This window comes from Silene latifolia, chromosome 3, assembly GCF_048544455.1.
Source record: "Silene latifolia isolate original U9 population chromosome 3, ASM4854445v1, whole genome shotgun sequence".
Taxonomy (NCBI): Eukaryota; Viridiplantae; Streptophyta; class Magnoliopsida; order Caryophyllales; family Caryophyllaceae; genus Silene; species Silene latifolia.
In genome coordinates, this window is record NC_133528.1 from 126343613 (window position 1) to 126355922 (window position 12310).

Genomic DNA, 12310 nt, shown 5'->3' on the forward strand with positions numbered 1-12310 from the left:
CATACAGTATGGAGGCGGTTCAACCAGTAGAGTTGGAAGTCCCATCTCTACGCATCCTACTGGAGAGTCAGGTTCCTGAGGCAGAATGGGCTTGTCGAAGGTTCGAACAACTCACGCTTCTAGACGAACGGCGACTCAACGCCTTGCACAACGTCCAGCTCTACCAACGACGTATACAATGGGCATTCAACAAAAAGGTCAAACCCAAAAACATCAAAGAAGGCGACTTGGTCCTCAAGTCCGTTCGAGCACCACTACCCGTCGATCCGAGGGGGAAATTCAAACCCAATTGGGCCGGGCCATACCTGGTCAAGAATATACTTTCGGGGGGCGCAGTGAGACTGAGTGACCTAGATGGGGAGGATTTCACAAACCCGGCCAACCTAGACCAACTCAAGAAATGCTACCCATGAGACCTAGCAACTAACAAACCTTACCCTAGTCCTACAGCTAGCAACCACCGTATCCCTTTCAAGTCAAATTCCTCAACGCGTTCTGATTTGAAATTGCATGTTTTACCGAGTCTAAGTTACGGCACCTTACCACGTTTCAAACGACCTTTGATCTGTCAAAGGCAACATCCATTTGCACTCAAACAAAAACACCTGAACTACGAGCATGGTTTGATTTCACTTTTTTCAGGTGGATACGTATGCTGTCCTTTCTTACACAAGAAAGATACAACCATAAAACCCAAACAAAATTAACAAAACCTCCCGAGCTACGAGCATTGTTTAATTTCACCTTTTCAAGTAGATACGTAGGCAGTCCTTTCTTACACAAGAAGGATACAACCATCCCCACATACAAAAACAAACATCACCCATATCAACTTCAAAAAAACGAAAGGCAAAAACATTCCCTTTTCCACAAAAAAATACAAAAAATAAGCCTTTCTCCCTTCCCACTAAAATCCCCTTTCACCGGTGCAATGTTTAGGATAATTCAAACCGATTTGCCTTTACAAAATGGATGGTAGAAACAGGCGTTCACAATTTCTTTTGACACAAGCAATCCTCTTATTTAATTAATAATGAGAAGGATTACAAATTCGACAACAAATAAAGCTAAGCAAGTCTACAACTTGTCAAAACTGGAATGTCGACTAAGACATCCCACATAATAAAACTAGCACAAAATACCGAAAACATAACTAATACAACATAATAAAAAACTCACAACACTAATACAACATAATAATAAAGCGGGTAATGGAGGTCTTCATTCTTACATTCTACCCTTGCCTTTTCCCTCGGGGTACATCTTCCCCTTGTTCCTTCTGTTGGCCCGCCAAGCATAAACTTCCTCTTCGGAACGGATCCTTAACGGATCTAAACCGGCGACGGGCTCCGGTCTCTTGCATGATCCCATACTCGGTCCAAGTTGAGCCCATACACGACCCACTACCTCTTTGGGACCCGAGCTTCTCCTCTTCGGGCCTATCAGGGAATTTTTGTGTTTTCTCACACTCACATTTCCTTGTTTTCGCGTTTTACGAAATTCGGCACGGTTTCCATGACGCAACTTTAAACATACGAGTTTTTCTCTCTTCTTTTTTGAGGGGGGAGGGCTAGTCGCCCCGATCCGCGACCGATCGTTTCCATGTCAGTCGAAAATTCCGAAAATTCTTCGCTTTTTCACATTTTTCCACAAAAATCGAGAATTGATAACACGACGTCAATTCTGTTCAAAATTCAAGCTCTTACAAATCTGAGTCTTGATCTCACAAATATCAAATCAAATACACTCACAAAAAAATCTCTTTAAAATTCATCCTTGACGGTTTGAGTTTTAGTTTTCCGAGTTACAAATCAATTTTCGGCACAATTCGATGTAATTTAATTCAAACACGAGTTAATTGCTCAAAATTGCAAAACAATTTCATTTGAAAAATCCAAACGTGACGACTGTCGCGGAAATTTCAAAATTTAAAATTTCAAATTTTAACTTCGAGTCATCGTGGTTATTTTTGTCAAATGCTTTTGCGTGATTACATGTGTGCATACGTGCGACCTGTTGCCTGTTTTCTACACTAACGATGCAATAACAAATGCAGAGCAAAGGGGAATCAACCGCTGACCGCGCTTCTCCGAAACACAACACAAAAAAGCCAAACAAAATAAACTACAATCCAAAAACACATATATACAAACTGCCTCACGCAAAATGTAAATATGTAGAAACAAAGGTCCAAGACACGGGCAAACAGCTACAACTACGTAACACCTCCCGGTGGACCAGACTCGGTCTCACGAGGAGTCACGGCCAAGGCAGACACCACCTCCTGCTCGGGACCCCTCTCCGAAGAACTCTCCAACATCTCGTACTCCATCGTGACGCGAAACTCCTCCGCCGCAGCCAACTGAGCCCTAAGAGAGGCGATCTCCGCATCTCGGCTCTGTAACCCGTCCTCACGACGCCTCAACTCCCGGTCCCGACTGATGATCCCCAGCTCTTGTGCCTGGATCGTCGACCTCGCTGCGTTCAACTCAGCACGGACCCAAGCAAGCTCCGCCGGATCCGCAGTACCCTGCAAAACACAATACAGGTCATTGAAATCTAAACGTGAAAGGGAACACAAAAACACACAAAACCACCAACAAAAAGTACCTGTGCAAGCCGAGACTCCCTCGCAGCCAGGTCACCAGTAAGTTCCCTCCACCGATTAGCCATCCACCACAAAGCATAATGACTAGCGGTCGACACCTACAACCAGAAAAGTCCTTCAACAGAACAAAAATGCAAGGCAAAATAAAAACAAGGAGGAGTATTCAAATCAGAAACTCACCCTCAGAACGGTCAACCTCCACTCCATGCCAGCGTCGGTCACCTCAGCAGCCGCAGGCTCTGGCAGACGCAGTTGTAGCTCCTCACCACCCGACCCCTGAAAGGTGGTCTGTGTCAGGAAAACTGGGGGCTGAGTTCTCATGAGCATGTCGACACCCTGCAACAGGAATTCGCGTCGAAGGTAACAAACCATTCCGCCAAAGCACAAAAGAGACAATGAAAACAAAGAACAAAGGAAAACATACCTCAATCGGGTACCAGGAAAGTCTCGACAAGCGGAAGGTGTCATAGTCAGCCTCTCGTAACAACAGCTCCTCACCTCCACGGCCGAGAAGGTCCTCCTCAACCTCATCAGGTGTCGACTTCTGAAACAACACCCTAGGCGGGTCGACCGGCACCATAAAGGTCTCGCTAATACACTGACGAGCTAAACGCTCGCCCAGGTACCAAACCGGCTCGATCGCCGTCTCGAGCTACAAACGCTGGGAACTGCGAGGTCGCAGATGCTCCCTGACAGCAGCCGGTAAGCCTGTGTAGTGCTCCCAAGGCCACCCGACAAACTACACTCAAGGCAAAGCTAATCAACTAAGTGGGGGGCTTTCTAGGCTACCTAGTCATCCTATCTCTATCCGTTTCTACAAAACAAAAGGAATAGAAAAGCAACAACTTACGTCACCAACTCGGAAGGCGTTCACCCGACGCCAGCAGTCCTCGTAAGTCGACTTGGTCGACTTCCTCCGAGCCATTGTCCAACCCCTCACGATAGGGTATGCCGAAGGCACGTCACCAGTCGTCCTCGGGCGCAGGGGGACAAAGTAAGCATACAACCAAGCCTGTAACAAAACATAGCAATCACAAATCGGCCAATTTTTCAAAAATTGCCAAAGCTCAAAAATTAATCAAAAATCAATCACAAAACAAAATCAACACCAAAATCAAAGTAAAAAAACCACAAAAATGCTCCTACCTCCAAGATGAGGCCGGGACCAACCAAAGCGGGAGAACTCCCATCCCCCATCACCTCCGGACGAACTGCAGCGTGCAGGTACTGGGTAAAACTCGCCAAAGCCGACGTCACCCAGTCAAACTGACCCAAGGCGTCCAAGTCAGCAAGCAGAGGAATTACCTTGGTCGACAAGCGCTCACCCTTGTCACTAAAGTACGTAGTACCCAAGAAGTACAACAACCACAACCGCGCCTCCTGCGCGTCAGCCTCAGCTTCTGCCTCCGGGCTCGCCAACGACGCCGGAACAAAGCCCGCCACTCTCCCCCTGAAGTGGTCCCTCATATATGAGTTCGCGATCAGGAAAGGAGTAATGTCAGTCGGCACAGGCAAAACCTTGCCGATCAAACCCGTAACCACGGCGGAAGACACTCTCTCCGGCGTCTCCGAGAACTCAACAGGCGTCTTGCCATAGGGAAGGCCCGATATCATGGCGAAGTCCTCTAGGATGATGCCGATCTCCCCAAACTCAATGTGGAACGACGACGTCGTGACCCAGTAATGGTCCAACATGGCGCGAATCAAACACAGGTTCGACCTAATCGAAGCCCTGTGAATCTCACGCCAAGCAGCCACCAACGGCCGCATAGCCGACCTCTCTATCAACGCCATCGTACCGGCCCGGAGAACGTCATATAAACCCAAGCAAGTCAAGAAGCCTGAGAAAGTCCTCATGGTAGAAATCTCCTGAAATTGAGAAACAAATAGCATCAGAATACCTATTCAGGTCTGAAACAACCAAAACAACAAAAGCTCGACAAAGCAGTTAACTCACCAACCCCTCGTGTGCACGGTAAGAGATGTGAGTGTCTAGACACAACAACAGCTGGCTACCGTCAAAACCCTCAGCCCAAGCAGGCGCCGCCCGCGGGTTCAACCTCCGTGCGGCTGTAACCCATCTAACATCCCAGTTCTCGACAAAGAAGTCATCCGCCTCCGTCTCCCCTCTCCGTCTCTTTCCCCCACGAGACTCCACGCGATGGGGAGGAGGCCTCTCAACGACCCTAGCGACGTTCTGAAGCTCCCGTCTAGTAGGCCGAGGACCTCTCCTCCTGGTAGTACTAACCCTCCTCCCAGAGGTACCGGCCTCAGACCCCGTCTGAGCCCTCCCAGCACTAACAGCCTCAACAGCAGGCTCCTCCCAAGCCCCCGTGGATCCCTCAGCACCAACGCCCCCAACAACGGCCTCCTGACGAGCCTCCACAACTCTCTCGGTTCTAACAGCCACCTCAGTGGGCTCCTCCTCCTCGGAAGCGTCCTCCACCACTACCTCGGGCGCACTCGTCGGAGTACTAACCGGCCCAGTCCCAAACAAGGCCTCTAAAGTCTCGGCAACGGACCCAGTGGGCCAGGAACACTCCCATGCAATTAGGACAAAAAAAACACGTCAACCGCCGAAATTTCGGCATTACAACGGCACAAAACAGACAAATCCAAAAAAGAAAACAAAACACCTGCAAATGCAAAACACAAGAAGGGCAAACCCGCCCAAATGCATCAAACAAAAACACTTTACAAAAATCGCACAAAAAACGGCTCGCCCTTCTTTCAAGCAAAAGACGAGTCAAAACAACAACAAAAATTTCAAAAACCACCCAACACCCCAAGGCCCACACAAGGTCCGCAAAATAAACAAAAAAAATCCCCGACACAACAGGGTATTTTTCACAACTCAAAAAGGAAATTTTACGCCAATTCGGGCGCAGACAGATCAAAACTTCAAAATATGACCACAACAAAACAACGTGATCTAATCATGTCTCAATATGACCTAAACTACCGTTAAGGTCCATTTCAAGACAAACACAATTTGGGCTTAAACAGACGCTTATTTCGCAGACATAAGCTCGTCGCAAAAAGGCAAAAATTCAAATTTTGCCCTCAATGCCCAACGAAGGTTCGATATAGCAAAAATGGTCTTCCCCGACTACAATGCAACCTAGTGGGGCACACAACTCAAGCAAACAAACTTGGCATTGTGAAATAAGACGGTTTTCCGTCTCACTCGCGTTTTTCGAAAATAGGGAGCGGAAACGGGGCCAAAATGCAAACTAAAAGCACCCCTATACTCTTAAATAGGTTTCTAACCTAATGCAATCATCAATTTCACTCGAAAATGGGCTAAACAAAAATGCCCAAATCGATTTTCGAAAGAATAAGGTTTCGCCCTAATTCAATTAACGAAAAGACAAACAAATTCAAATGGATTCAAGAGGATTTACATACCTTGAGATGACATGATAACAATGGCACAAAGTCAAGCAAGAAACGAAACCCAAAAATGGCGATTTTTGTGATTGTCGCAGTTTTAGGGAAGAAGACGAAGTGAAATGAGAAGCTTAGGCTTCTCGCATCTTTTTACAAAAAAAAAGGGGAGCCCCATCCCTTCGCAAGAAGGCTCGCGCCTCAATGGGATGTTCTATGCTCTTTCAGCGGAATTTTGGGCCTTGGCCCAATTCCCCACACAAATTCCAAATTTTCAACGGCGGAATTAAAAATTGTCATCTTTCAAAATACAAAAATAAATAGTGAAATTCAAATTCGCTATTTTCACAACATTTCAACAGCGGAATTAAAAACCTTCATCTTTCAAATACAAAAACAGAGTAGCGAAATTCAAATTCGCTATTTTCACAACTTTTCAATGACCGCAATAAAAACCGTCATCTTTCAAATACAGAAACAAAGTAGCGAAATTCAAATTCGCTATTTTCACAAAATGTTCGACGACGGAATTAAAAATTGTCATCTCTCAAAAACAAAAACAAAAACAAAGTAGCGAAATTCAAATTCGCTATTTTCACAAAATGTTCGGCGACGGAATTAAAAACCGTCACTTTCAAACAAAAATCAATAGTGAAGTTCAAATTCACTATTCTCACAAACTTTTCAACGACATGTTCAAACCTCAAACAAATGGCATTAAAAACCGTCAAACCTTCAAACAGGGCAGTGAAATTCACTACCCTTCACAAATTTCAAATCATGGGAAGACGAAATTAAAACCGTCATCCCCAAAAACACATCAAATAGCAGAATACACATCTGTCTTTTTTCTACAAAACAAACGGGAATAAAAACCACTATCTCCCTTCGAGATTCAAAATCACCGCCGACCACGGGAGCCAGGCTCACGAGCCTATCCATTTCCGGTGCCACAGACATCCGATATAAACACCGTGATTCCTCAATAGGATATCGGAGGCTTCCTCACGGAGCCCGCTAACTCAAACAACTTCTCGAAATAGGCCCATCCAACGCGGCTATTTCCCACAGTCGATCATTCGACATTCAACATGGCTGGCGAGCCTCAAAACGCAACACATTCAACATGGCTGGCGAGCCTCAAAACGCATCACATTCAACAGCGGCTGGCGAGCCCCTTCATATCCGCAACGTGGCTGGCGAGCCCCTTCATATCCGCAACACGGCTAGCGAGCCCTTCATATCCGCAATGCGGCTGGCGAGCCCCATCATATCTGCAACATGGTTGGCGAGTCTTTGCCCGAAAACAAGAAACAACTCAAGGACATATCCCAAAGATGCCTCAGGTATGACTCCTTCTTATGGATGGCGAGCCTTCGCACGTAGTCTAATGGACTTTAAACGACCCGCACGAACAGTCGACAGACTCTAAACTGTTCCCGACGACAGGTCCTTGACTCGTATCCCCGAGTCGTATTGGCGTCGCCCTTCCCGACGGCAAGTCCTTTGCCCGAATTCTTTCGAGCCACCTCGACGTCGCTTCAGTCTCCAGGTTATAATCTTCGATTGACCTGGGGGCTATACTTTGACTTCCGCCCTGTCCAAGCCTTAGTCAAAGTAGGGGCTCTGTAGATACCCAGTATTTGTCAAGTCTCCAACAAATACCCGATGATTATCGGACTACAACATGCTTAGGAATCGCAGCGTTTAATCGACAGTTTTGTACAACTATACGTCGGAAAACTTAAAACGATTTCAAAAACAAAACATTTCAAAACTTTTCAAAAGTACCTGAAGTGTTTAATGCATGACGACGGGGTCGCAATGACACTAACTAGAGTCAAAACCGACACCGGACCAAAAACCGACTCAAAAATTCAAATCCCGACTCCAACAACGAGTCAAACCGAGTCAAACACAAAAAACAAAACTTTTTAAAACTTCCATGTTAAGTATTCCCAAAATGCTTCATGGTCAAGTACAAATCATGTCATCTAAAACATAGGATAGAACAAATCATGATTTCAATTGCGTGATAGTGACAAGACACCTCGAAGACCCGCGAAATGGCTCGCGCCTCCTCGAGTAGCCCATGAGGCCACGTGGCTCAAAACGCACACAACCACCCATTTCTCTATAAATACCCACCTTCACACACCATAACACCTTACGCGAGTGTCCGACCCCTCATCTCTCCCTTAAAATTCTTGACTCGACTTATCAAGTCACAAACCGACACGTGTTTTCGACCTACCGATCGAAAACACAAGCCATACATATTGTTTGGTACCATCATCATGCATTAAACCACTTAACCGACTATCTCGACCAACTACACCATCACTAAACTTAAAACACTCTTTTACATTGCTAAAACGGTTTTCAAACCGAGTTTTGCGACCAAACAAGTTGATACACTTTCGTCGATTTCTCATCTCAAACCTAGCATGTAAGTATGAGGGTGTAAAAATCCTCTTCTATCATGTTTTTCATCTGTTTTATGACTATAACATGATAAAACATGCATAACATGATTCAAATATGGGTTAAATGAGCTAAAATCGGATTTTAGCCGGAGATAGGGGCTGCTTGTATAGAAGACAGGCTCGTGCCTAAACCCCCTCTCAGGCCTTAAGTCAGTCGTGTTTGGTCTCATCTTCCTCTTTAATTCATTTCTTATTTGTTATCGGTTTTTACCATTTCAAATATTTCAAATCATTTTCAAGATAAACTTTTAACCATAAAACATTTTTCACCCTTGGTTCCTAATACCATGACGGTTTAATCCGTGTTTCGGTGGTAATATTTGGTTAATTATATTTTAAAAGGCATTTTAAAACCTTGTATTTCATTTCTTTACATTTCAAAAACAAACATATTAATCATAAATACAAAATCATCCTTGGTTCTACATACCATGTCGGATTTTAACCCGAGTACGATGATGAACATTGACTAATTACATGCAAATGAACTTAAGACAATTAGTTCATAATCATTTTTCAAAACTTTTCATGTCAAGCTTGCAAAATCTAACCTGACATCGAATATTGTCATACAATGATGATTATTCAAGTCTCGTTCCTCACATCAACACAAAAGCGATCTAAACGATCTTTTCAAACCAAGACGGGTTCAAACACCCTCTTTTCAAACCATTCTACAAATGTTTTAATAGTCAGGAGACGTCCCTTTAACCGTCTGCTGACTCGCGCCTTAACAGGCCACTCATTTTTTAATTTTCAAACCAGGACAGGCCTGTTTGCATCGCCTGAAGGCTCGCGCCTATATAGGTTGCCTGATGTAGACCCTGTTTCCTTCCAGCACGTGTCTAGGACGATCCCGACTTCGGTTAACCTGAATACATGACAGATCAGATGACGAATCTGCCCATTTTACATCGTATTTGCAAAACGCCTTACTAAGACAAATGGATCACGTTATGCACCATAAACCTAACTCGGTAAATGGATGTTTAATTTCCGTCTTCCATGCAAATCGACATAGAAAGCCCACATGTTAGGTTCAAACTTGTGGATGCGCATTCATGCATTTACCCGTTTTATCAACTTTCGCATTTAACCAACCAAGATCGATAAGTAGTGGCCGCTATCGCGGGCGGGATTGGGTGTCCGATTAAAGGGCTTCTCAATACGTAACTTCACCTCTTACTCAAAAACTTTGGATAGTGGACGACCTTATCCAGGGCGAACGAGAGTCATTCTAGAGATAGGATGCTGAAGAGGGACGACTCCTTATCTTTAGTACCTATGTCAAACACCGCTTTTTGCCTTGGTTGACCTAGGCATAAAGTAGATTCGAACGGGTTCCAAGCATCTCACAAATGCTTGGTGGTGACTCCAAACATCTTTGCATCGTTTCGAGATCCTTGCCGAGATGAAACCGACCGATTAAAACGATCCGGTTAAAAGCATTTTTACGCCGCCGAGCGTGGCTTTCAAAAGACTGCTGCATGTCCGCCGATCGGCCAGGCGTCGCAGGTGGCTATGTCTACATCGATATGGAAAGCAATATGCGTGCCACAGCAGGGGGCGCACACAGAGAATGACAACGAGGTGGGAAGCCGGGAGGAACAGTAGTGGTTAAGGGTAGATGGGATGAGAGAAAAGTAGACGTGAGACGGGATAATCTCTCTTTTTCCTTCTATTGCTTTTCTCACATGTTGATGTTTTTTTCTCTCTCAGCAGTACCCGCCCGCCCGGGCACACAAACCGCCCGACGGGGTGGTGACCCTCAACATTCTTCTCCAAAATAGACCCTAGATAAACCTGCCCGGGCCTTTTTTTTTGCCCGCCCAAAAGACGAACTTATATGATACAATTTGTCCATTTTCTCGTCAGGTGTTCTCCATAATTTTTATTGCCTCCATTTATTCCTGCAAACACAAATTATGCACACATAAATATTAAATTAAAGACTAATATGAAATATCATAAACATAGCTAATCTGGGGTTGCCTCCCGCAAGCGCTTGTTTATAGCCATGAGCTGGACTTTAATTTTCTCAAGAGTGGAAGCATTCAACGCTCTTAGAAGTCGATCAAATAATCTGGCATATAATTCAGAAAAATGACAGTATAAGAAGTTAGTCAGACGAGATAAAGCGTACTCAATAGAGACAACAACATGTACCTCAAGAAACATAAGTACTCGTACAAGTCCATATTTTCTGATCTTCCCATAGTCATGTGATTAGCCCACTCACGAGTCTCAAAATTCATACCCTCACTGACCACATGGCCTAAATCCCAATCAGAATAGTAATAACCACACAAACCAATATATTTGACATAGGAATCAAACCTAGAAAGGTACTCATGGATTGGTTCATTATCAAATTGAGGGAATTCAAAAACAGCCATGACTTCAGTAATAAAAAGTAATAAGTAACAAATGCGTAGTCTAACAAATCTAAGACGAAAACTAATATCAACTGTTACCTCCCCGGTAACGGCGCCAAAAACTTGTTCAGTTAAATATTACCGCAGGCGAACGGGTCAGTTGTAGTGCTTACGGGTCGATCTTAGGGAGGTTAGGGATTAAGTACCAGTCTGTCTTAAATTACGAGTCAGCTACGCGGAGCAAATAACAGGTGCTGATTAACTAAACTAATATACTATTAACGCAATTATAAAACTATAAAAGACGAAATTAATAATAATAATAATAATAATAATAATAATAATAATAATAATAATAATAATAATAATAATAATAATAATAATAATAATAATAATAATAATAATAATAATAATAATAATAAAAGGCCTAGAGTTCATATCATCGCTAGACAAGCTCATAAATAAGGACACGATTGCTTAATTGTTATTCAAGTGAGACTACTACATTTCTAGCATATTAACGATCTCTTCCGAGTAACGATAATTCTTCCTAAATATGTCTAACCTCCGCCCCCCGCATGTAAATTAGACACATAAAAGCAATAAGACCGTAGATATATCCCAACTATACTAACTAACATTCCCATGAAAAATCGTATAATTATGATCAGAAATATGTTCTTAAATTGAATTCCCGCTTCCGCATGTAAATTCAACTATGACAGTAATTAAGCAACTCAATAAGACGGATTAAACACTCAATAAAATATCGTCCAACTTCCGTTGATAGCTACAAGTTATTTAATGTAAACTCATATCAAATTCGTTACCTAATTCATGATAAATTCTTATCAAACTCGAACAAACAATTTCGCAATCGATTAAACAATTAAAACATGCTGGTACGGACTAGCGACGATATAAATCCTAAATTGACTACTCGCTAATTACGCTAAAAATAATCATAGCAAACATAATTAAACAATACATAATTAAATTAAATAAGAATAAAGAAAAGAATAAACTTAGTCTTGAATTAAATTGTAACAAGAACAGGAGTACGGAGGCCAAGAGGCCATGCGTTCCAACGTTTCCAACCAAGATGACAACTCCAATTCACCTCCCATTAATCATCCTACGTCTAAAACTTCTCTAATCACTAGAAACCTACGGACCTCAAAACACCGTAACTAACGTGGGCTGAAAGCCCTTTTATTTTCTAATTTTATGTTTTAATGGCCCATAAGGCCATAACCAACCAATCATACAAGTCCATCATTCATCAAGTGCGGCCAGTATTTCTTCACTCCATATCTCACGCAAACTTTGAATACTTTTAAGAGTAAATTAAAAATTACTCCCTTTTAAAATTGAGTTTTTGAAAATTACTCCCTTATATAATATTTTCCTAAAATTACTCCCTTTAAATGCACTTTTGTCAAAAATTGCTTCAA